Source organism: Nicotiana sylvestris, chromosome 8, assembly GCF_000393655.2.
Source record: "Nicotiana sylvestris chromosome 8, ASM39365v2, whole genome shotgun sequence".
Classification (NCBI taxonomy): domain Eukaryota; kingdom Viridiplantae; phylum Streptophyta; class Magnoliopsida; order Solanales; family Solanaceae; genus Nicotiana; species Nicotiana sylvestris.
In genome coordinates, this window is record NC_091064.1 from 40102937 (window position 1) to 40113018 (window position 10082).

Sequence of the window (10082 nt, forward strand, 5' to 3'; positions counted from 1 at the left end):
ACCAGGTCCTTGTTGTGTTCTTCCCTGTGGTCGTTCATCCATTTGCTGATTTTCAGACTTCGACCAGTTCACATGAAATGTATCTTGTTGGCCAGGTTCTCTATCTGGTTCTTCATGACAAGTTTGTTAGATCATCAAAACATAATAAGTATAAGGCTAAGACATTGAAAACCCATCAATTTCCCCCTTTTTTAGATGGGAAGACTAGCGATAGAGTTAGTATATTTCCACCCTTTTACATCACTTTTATCGTTAATTAGTTTGTGTATCAACGTAACTCATGATTTTCAAAATCAGCTCATCATGGACCACATTTCAAGCTGGACACCTAATATTGGAAACAACTTTAAATGGAGCTCTAGGCTGGATTAATTTTACATGTCAAAATACTTTAGGAAAGAAGGTTCAAATCTATCCATTCACTTTCGACTATGATTTAAAATTGCTTTTCGATATGATTTGCCAAAAAATTGAGTTGTCACAAAATATAATAAAGGGTAAAATTAAAATAATTGGTCTTTTAAATATTTTTCCTTTATTTTATGGATCAACATAACTTATGATATTTGCCACACACACAACGACAACAAAAAAAAAACTATCATGGACCACATCTCCAGCTGGATGCATAATTTAGAAAGAACTAAATGAACCATATCTTCATAATTTCACGACCTCGGAATCTAGGATTAGCTTATAATATGAAAGCAAGGATTGTTAAGATAGGAGATTAGACATTTAAAACCATCCCAAATATGGATGCCCATTTTACAGACATATTCCACAAGATTTAACGAAAGGAAAAATTAGAAAAACAAAAAAGTAAGGATTCAAAATTGTTCGATGGTTTTCATTCTCTTATTTTCTTGATTCCCATCATGTCTTTAATTTACAGATGATTTTGTACTCGAAATTATTTTTTGGCATCTTCAAATGACTTGCAGTAGTAGTCTTTTTTCCCTTTTTTTTTTGGAGTTGTAGCCTCATAGTAATAATTCATGTCCATATATAAGAATATGGAGTATTGAAAGATTCAGGAAACAGCAACTGTGCCAGTCCGTACAGCTTTATTTGTGTCAGTTTCCTTGGCGGGGGTTTCTGTTTTTGTTCTGTGTGTATTTTTTGAAGATTTCTTAGAATAAAGCTTCCATTTTCTCTCATTGGCTTCATCCATCTCCATTTGCTCTTGCCTGCATTCTTGGCTACAAAATGGAGTGTTCCCTCTGCACTCACAATAATTAAATTTAAATTATTTAATTAAGTGGGTAAAGAGTCAGTTGCTTTAATGTGAAATAAAACATAATTTTGTTATATTGGATAAAATAGAATGACCATCCCATGTCCCAAAAGAAAAGGGATGTAATTCCCTTATTGAGTATCTGAGAATAAACAGAAAAAGAGATAATGTAAGATGATTATATGAATCTAACCTGTACATAAAGATGTCAGTGTTGTGACCCAAGGGTCTCTGGCAAAGAAAGCAAGCATCAAGGAAGTGGGGTTGATATTGGTGTTCTTCACATCCAGTGTAATATAGTGCAGATGACTTCTTCATTGTTTTGTATGAAGAAAAGAAATTAATTACTTGTACAAGTAAAGGAAGTAGAAGAAACTAAAAGAGAATTGGAGAGTGCAAGCAAGTGGTGGAGCTTCTTATACATAGATGGCTACCCAAGGATAGTTGAGTTGCTTATGGACCATTATTTAATGCAATAAGTTATATACAAAATAAAAATTATACTCCCTCCACTTTTAAAAGAATGAACATATTTACTTTTTAGTTAGTTTCACATTTTAACTTTAAAATTCTCCTTATACGTTTAATAAGATGATTTATAGAGACACAAATATATATATGAATTATTTTAGATCACAAATTTCAAATATTTTCTTTTTTTTTCTTAAACTCGATATCTAATCAAATAAGTTCAAACAAATTACAACGGTGTAAGTATACATTATCAATATATGTTAATATGTAAGTAACATATTGTTTGTCTTATTTTTCAGACAAGTAATTTCATTTTCTGCATACGGTTAAGTGACCCGATAGTATTACATTTAACGTATGAAAGTTAAACTAATGTAGTAAAGTACTGACCACAAATCAGAATATTACTAGTGTCCAGATTCCAGAATAATACTTTGTCAACTTCATGTCCTTATTTGATTGGTTGAGTGGAGACCACCTTATGTTTAATGTTATTTAGACCAATAGAAAAACTATATAAAAGCCTCAATTATTGTAAATTAGCGACTGAGGAGTACATATAATACAGCAGGTGGTATGTGATAAAACAACTGGCTGTTTCTCCAGGATTCAAGGGGTGGAATCTAATGGCTATAGTACATTGCATCTATTGGCCAACTTGACTATCATAAGTAAATGTACTTTTTATAATTGTTTTTATCGCACAAACTTCTTTAGCATTTTGCTCCCTTATGTTTTAGAGAATCTTCATAAGTGCATAAACTTCACTATTTTATTAGATTTTGGTGGAATATTTTTCTTAGATTTACTTTATGAGTACTTTCAAGGGAAGATTGAAATCTAGGGCTCCAATTTAGAATGAGGAACCTTTGCAAAACATAAGTACTTTTTGCACATTGGCCTTAAGGTTTTTGATACAAATAATTTAATCCTCCGAGCCGTTTGCTTTCTAGAAGTTGTTATAGATACTTAATTACTTAATACTTATATTGGTAGAAGGTAATACATATTTAATAAATTAGTCGAAGTACAAATAAGTTAATTCAACGTCATTGGTATAAATAAAAGCTACATTTTTTCCAACTACTATATAATAAACTACTTCATATCATCTTTAGATCTATGTATCTATAGGAAATAAGAGAAATGGAATTAGTCATAAAACATGGTACCTCAAGCAAATTTTATGAATTTTTTTGGATGAAGCTCACAAAAGCAAATTAATAATAATAAATGTCCAGACCAAACAACACAATCAAAAAACTACTCTTCTCCATTCAATCATTACACAACATGGCTTTTCATATATTTTTTTCGAGAGTTTATTCTCGAAGATGGTTATAGGATGAATAGAATTCTTCTATTCTTAACTTGAAGTCTTGCGTTTAAATTTTAAGAATATAAAGAAAATCTTATAAAGTATATTTCATTTAATGAATCTTATGTGGTAAATTTGAATAAATCGAGTCTCCAAATTGAAAATTGAATATGCCAAATCGAAAACAAAAAAGAAAAGAAAAACTTCTCATGGGGTTTATTTGGTACAATTCTCCCATGTTTGATTAGATTAAATATTTTGAAAAATATCTTTCTCGTGAACTCATTTTCCAATTGGAAGAAAATAACGTTCCTACCAAAAAGAGGAAAAATATTTTTCAAAATTATTTGTCAACATTCCCCACCTCACCCTCTATCCCTTCCCACCACCACTCCTTCTAACCTTACTATCCTGATCCCTAAACTTCGACCTACCACACTTACCTATTTCTTCTCTATAGTATTTGTTTAATCATATATGTATACGATCGAAATCGGGCTCGTATATTACATGACAGATTGGGATTGAAACGTGATGGGTTGAAAATCGACCCCGGGTTCCATCGAACCAAGATACGAGGTCAGAATGCCCGTCCTTGAGAACATCGGGTCCATGGCCCTGGCATCGACCCTGACCCCGAATGAGCTCGAGGAAACATTGCCAAACCAAATAAAGGAAGGCGAAATATCTGTAACCGTCAGGGTATCGCGGCGGAAATCTCGACATGTATCAATGAGAAATCGGCTAATTAGCAAATCATGGGATTTTTAGCTTTTATAGAATTGTACCTAAAGTAGGACTCCCTACTATATAAAGGGGGCCTGATTATTTGTAAAACACATTATTACACGCATCCCAAAGTAATGTAATATTATTTTCTTTCTGTAAGCTATTGTTCTTCTGTGCCTGATATAGTTTGAATTGTTTCAATTCAAGTGAGACTCACTTTTCAAGGTTATAACTGTTCAAGTCGCACGGTTTGAATTTATTTTATCATTGTTCGCTTTAATAATAATTCAATTTATCGCTTTGTGTCAAATTAATCTACGTATGATGTATCCATACACCACTTACAAATTCAATTGTTATTCGATTTTGAGGGTAAACAATATATTTTTCAAAAAATATTTTCCGTCAGTTAATCAAACGCTAGAAAATAAGTAAAAGTATTACTCATTTTTGGAAGAAAAATATTTTCCAACATACCATGCACACCCATAATTATTACTTTTAGAGACTCAACTTTCTCTCGAGTCCGGTACCAAAATGTGGTTCTTTTGGATTCAAACTACATAAATAGGTGGTAAAAAAATGACCTTTTTATATATAGCGCCATAATACCTGACGCTATATACTAACAGTAACGGCACCGTTAAGGTATAATGCCAGGTATTGTGGCGCTATACTGTAAAAGCTGACATGGCCAGGTATAGCGCCACAATACCTGGCGCTATATATACATCATTAATGTATAACGCCAGGTATAGTGGCGCTATACATAGATATCCCTGGCCCCACCAATAATTCGTGACTTCAACAATTCAAAAGCGTATAGTGCCAACTTTTTGGGTGCTATACCTATATAAAAAAAAAATCCCGGCTAGCCATTTCCTATATAAAGAGGTTAGGATTGTATAAAAATTCATTCAAAAATTTTGTTACCTCTTGTTGAAACGTTTATTGTTCTTAAATTCTCCAGCATTTTTTCATTATGTCTGAAGAGCGTAGAATAAGAGTTTCATTATATTGGGGGGGGGGGGGGTGAGGTTGTGATGGAGAATAACTTCGTGGGCTATAATTTACCTGCTCAGTGTCATGTTAAATTGCCACTTACAATAGAGTACAATAAATTAATATCGTTGTTATGCAAAAAACTGAGTGTGAGGAAACGTTCAGTGATACTTAAAGTAATCAGAAGATATCTGTATTCCATCACTCCGCAAGGGGTTGCTTTTTACTCGGAGTTTAACATCGATGATGATGAAAATTTGAGTGATTTTCTGAGGACTCCGGACGAATACCGGGAATTTCTTGTAATCACAATGTTGGAGATGTACGTGAAGGTCGAAGACGTTCCAAAAAATGAGGTTGTGCGTAGCAGAGATAACCCCCAGTCATCGGGTGGTTATTATGGAGTAGTTTTTGCCGGACAGGTTTCGGATGAAAGAGTTTTCCTTGATTTAAACTTATCACTGCCGGCGAATGAGCAGCGAGAAAATAATTTATACCCTGCTTTCCATAATTCACAAGACGAGTGGTAAACTTCAATTTTCATTTGTGTGAATTATGTATATTTTTGACGTATTGAATTTATATTAACGCTCATATATTTAATAGGGGGTACCGACCGGATATGAATTTTACAAGTGGCCCATCCGGTAGTCATCACTTAATTAAAAATGTCCATCATGAAATTTCATCACATTACGACTTGTAAGTGAAGTGATATAGCCATATGAAAATCATTTATTAATTTAGTAGCTTATATTTTTGTTGGTTGTGCAGTGAAAACGAGCAAGTTGAACCACCCGTACTCACTTAATTGACCAAAAACGACGTATTACATCGGGATCTGGCAGATGCACAGAGTGAGGAACAAAACAGTGATTACGATAACAATGCCGATGAATCCGGAGATGAGATACCCTTTTTTCGTGAGGATGGTGATGAGCAGGATGAGGAGGAAGGATCTGATTTGAAGAGAGACCCTCCTAGACGAAGAGTGTATGAGTCCGAAGTGTCGTTTCATTCAAAGGAGATTCCTTACATTGATAACTTGCCAACCGTGCCGGATGTGGAAGCTCTAACAAAGGATTTTGATGAAATCTGGATAGCAATGTGGGATGAGTCTAGACCAACGGTGGTTGCAAAGAGGATGCTTTTTCCTGATAAAACGCGTTTAAGCAGGGCTTGTAAAATGCACAACGTAAAAGAGTGTCGTGAGATGCAGGTATGGGAGTCAAGTCCGATGGTTTACAAGGTTGTTTGCCGCAGGTGGTTTTGGCCATGTAATTGGATGTTGCGCGCGACCAAGAAGAAGACAGGTATGTGGAAAGTGGGTAAATATATTCCCACCCATACATACGAAATGGACACATTCAACGGGAATCACTTCAACTTGGATATTGACTTGATTTCTCTTGTACTTATTCCGCATATCGAAGCGTCCATAAGGTATACAATCAAAGAGTGCATTACATCGGTCCACCAGGAATATGGCCATACCATTACGAAAAGAAAGGCATTTCTCGGGCGCAAACGAGCGTTTGAAATTGTCTATGGTAATTGGGATAAGTCATTTGCATCTCTGCCAAAGTACATGGCCGCACTGCAGCACTTTAACCTCGGGACAGTTGTTGAATGGAAGCTTGAGCAGAGTCCGGGAATACCAGAATACATATTCAATTACGTGTTCTGGGCGTTTAAGCCAGTAATTGATGGTTTTTCGCATTGCCGGCCAGTAATATCCATAGATGGAACTCATGTCTATGGAAAGTACGATATCAAGCTATTGATAGCTGTGGCAGTGGATGATAATGGACAGATATTTCCTCTAGCTTTTGCTATTTGTGCCAATGAAAGCACAGAGACGTGGACACTATTTTTGAACCACATGAAAGAGCACGTTGTCACACATCGTTCAAGTATTTGTCTAATATCTCATCGGCACGGTGGTATATTAAGTTCTGTGGAGAACTTGCCTGCATGGCAAGAACCTTATGCATACCACTGTTACTGTGTGAGGCACTTTAAGGCTAATTTCCAGAAGGCACATCCCAACAAGGATCTATATGATTTGATGTGGATGGCAGCAACAAACCACCAACAGCATAAATTCCGAAGGCATATGGATTCTATCAGGCAAGAAGACGAGGCAGCCTATCATTGGTTAATGCGACATGACCCTAAAAAGTGGACGTTGCATGCGGATGGTGGCAGACGATGGGGAATTCTTACTACAAACGTGTCAGAGTCCTTCAACGGGTTATTGAAGACGGCAAGAGGATTGCCCGTCACAGCCATGGTGCGGATGTCGTTCAAGTAGATGGCAGAGAGGTTTGTTCAATGGTCTGCAGCTGCAACGGAATTGATGGAGAGAGGTGTTGAATTTATTCCAGTGCCTATGAAGAGATTTGAGAAATACAAACGACGAGCACATTGGCATTCATTTTTGCAGTATGATAACGAAAGAGGTGTTTTTGAAGTTCGCACCGCTATCCATAATAATCGGGGTAATAATGTACATGTTGTAAATGAATCTGTAAGGTTATGCTCCTGTGGCAAATGGTCCATCTACCACATGCCTTGCTCACATGCCATCAAGTGTTTTCAACGTGTTGGTTGTGCGGAGACCAACTATGTTGATCAACAATATAGTATTTCCAAGTACCTAAACACATATAGTGGTCAGTTGCAGCCAGTGGGTGCTGAGTATTATTGGCCTCCGAAACCATTTAAAATGGTGTGTAACAAGTCCAATTTGCATAAAAGACAGGTGCAGAAGAGAACACGTATACAGAACCAAATGGATGTTAGTGACACCGTTTATGCGCGCAAATGTGGTATATGCTCGCAAACAGGACACGACCGTCGTAAATGTCCTTTAGCTGGTTTGGGTGGCAAAACTAATCAAGCTCGTGGTGGGTGTTCTTCTAGTGTACCTAACTACCCATGAGTTGATGTTGTAATAATTGGTTGTTATATCTATGTTGCAAGATTTATGAAATAAAATTATGCTTGTTAACTATTATTTGTACTTTCCTATTTTACCTATTTAAATAATAATTTAATAAAATTATCTGTATATTTATTATGTGTGCGTTGTCTTGTCGAACTGAAAAAGCTGACTAGCTAATATAAAGTTATCTTGTCAACATCATGATATTTAACACGCAAAGTATAGCGTCATTAGATAGTCTGTTATGTGTGTGTTGTCTTGTCGAACTGAAAAAACTGACCAGCTGGCATAAAGTTGTCTTGTCAACATCATGATATTTAACACGCAAAGTATAGTGCCATTAGATAATTTGTTATGTGTGTGTTGTCTTGTCGAACTGAAAAAGCTGACCAGGTGACATAAAGTTGTCTTGTCAACATCATGATATTTAACATGCAAAGTATAGCGCCATTAGATAGTACGTTATGTGGGTGTTGTCTTGCCTATAAATAACGGGCTCATTGTAGTTATGCTGTGTGCTCAAAATTTACTAAAAGCAAATATTTTATTAAAAGTAAGGTTTTTTTTTACTAAAAGCAAATATTACACAAATGGCTCAACCTCTTCGTCCACCAAAGTGCAACTGTGGAAAAGCATGCTTGATGCAAAATTATTGGGAAGGTGGTGAAGTTGGACGCCGCTACTGGCACTGTATGAACCAATTTTACAAGGTTCCCAGCGAACCTATTTGTGATTTTCAAGAATGGGTTGATGAACCATGTTATCAGGAATGTTACAGAGAACAACTCCAGTTTCTTCATAATATGTGTTTAAGACAACAGGAACATGAAAAAGAAAGCAATAGAATTATTGCAGACTTGAGGGCGAACCTGAAGGAGGTGGGAGAAGAAAAATCGAAAACACAATAGAATTGTGAAGAACAAAAGGATCGAAAAAAAAAATATAAACTGGAACTTGCGGAGGTGAAGGCGAAACTGTAAGAGGTAGAAGAAGAAAAAGAACAACTGGAAGAACGATTTAAGTGGTTGGAGTGGAGAATAAATAGCAACCGGGGCTAAACATTGGCATATATGTGTTTAGTGTATTTTTCATATTTCATGTATTTTTATTATGTTGGCCTGCTATGTTTGTGTTTGTGATTGTGTTTGTGCTGTAGTAATGTTTTCCTTGTGTGTTGTACTAAATTTTATTTTAATTGAAGTAGAAGTTAAGTTTAAGTGCTTGTGTTGTACTAAATTTTATTTTATGAAACTATCAAACGAATGGAGAACTAAAAAAAGTAATGCGCATATTCGATTAAATAATATTGTTAATGTATACAAAAATATTATTTACACTATGTCAATGTGTCCCGCATCCGGTGTGTCTCAATGCAGCCGCTGGCCTGAGGCGCATCCCCTCCCGCCCGGGTACGCAATCAGGATCATCATCATCAAGTCATCTCCTTATAGCTGGATGCGGCGCAGGATGACATGTATCGGTGGTGCTGTCAGCTCCAGTAGAAGGCTACATAATAATATGAAACTTAGTATAGAAAACTACATAACAATTCACAATAATTTATATTGTCTTACCATCATCGTCTCTAGATCCTGAATGTAGTCATCTGTCGCTGCATCGCATGAAGCCTTAAAAAGGAAATTAATAAAGTTAAAGAAAATAAATAAGTTACAGTTAACACAAATTCAAATTCAATACTAATAAACTCATACCTGCGCATGTGATGTGGAGCCATAACTCAGTCGGCGCCCACTATAAAAATCTCGGGTCAGTCAATCCTCAACAGTGGTAGACGGGCCTAGGAAGTATCTACCCCAATCCACTCCTTGAATATCCGAGCCCGTGATCAATAACTGACCCGATGGAGTCACCTGCGATGACACTGGAGTGCGATAAATTCCAAGGCTGTAAGACGGCATGTCCGTCTCATGCATGCCACCTGCCATATCAGCAGCAACATCATCAGCAGGAGCCTCAACGCCCCCTTGCTGGGGACCACCTCCTCTCCGCCCACGAACACGTCGTCCGGCACCACCAGCTCGTCGGGCACCACTAGCTCGTGGGATACCACGACCTCGCTGGTACGTGGTTGGGTCCATATAATCAGCCTCGTGTGCCAAACGCTGATCCGATCGGGCTCACTGCAGTGTCTGGGCAGCCATATCCATGAATCGACGACTATACTCCTACATAGCCACAGTATCGTGGACATAACTCTTCATCTGCTGCCCCATATGATAGACGGTATGCAATCCAATCGCCCGCACAAAGTAAAAAATATAAACTACATATTTGGCACTAAATTATAGCTATATAACTAATAATAACAGAAAACATACCAGAGCCTCGTGTCTCCCGGCACATGGGATGTACCG

The 10082-nt window shown here is 36.8% G+C and overlaps 2 long non-coding RNA genes across 2 annotated transcripts; both read right to left on the reverse strand.

The window, feature by feature from the left end:
* Positions 1-721: 721 nt before the first annotated feature.
* On the reverse strand, positions 722-1679 carry LOC104243187 (uncharacterized). The gene is made up of 2 exons (XR_011401525.1): positions 1431-1679; positions 722-1223 (listed from the first exon to the last, which is right to left on the reverse strand). It is a non-coding gene; the product is annotated as an uncharacterized lncRNA (long non-coding RNA).
* A 7467-nt stretch (positions 1680-9146) lies between these two features.
* Positions 9147-9474, reverse strand: LOC138874499 (uncharacterized). Its single transcript, XR_011401463.1, has 3 exons — positions 9420-9474; positions 9282-9335; positions 9147-9213 (listed from the first exon to the last, which is right to left on the reverse strand). It is a non-coding gene; the product is annotated as an uncharacterized lncRNA (long non-coding RNA).
* Between the last annotated feature and the right edge of the window lie 608 nt (positions 9475-10082).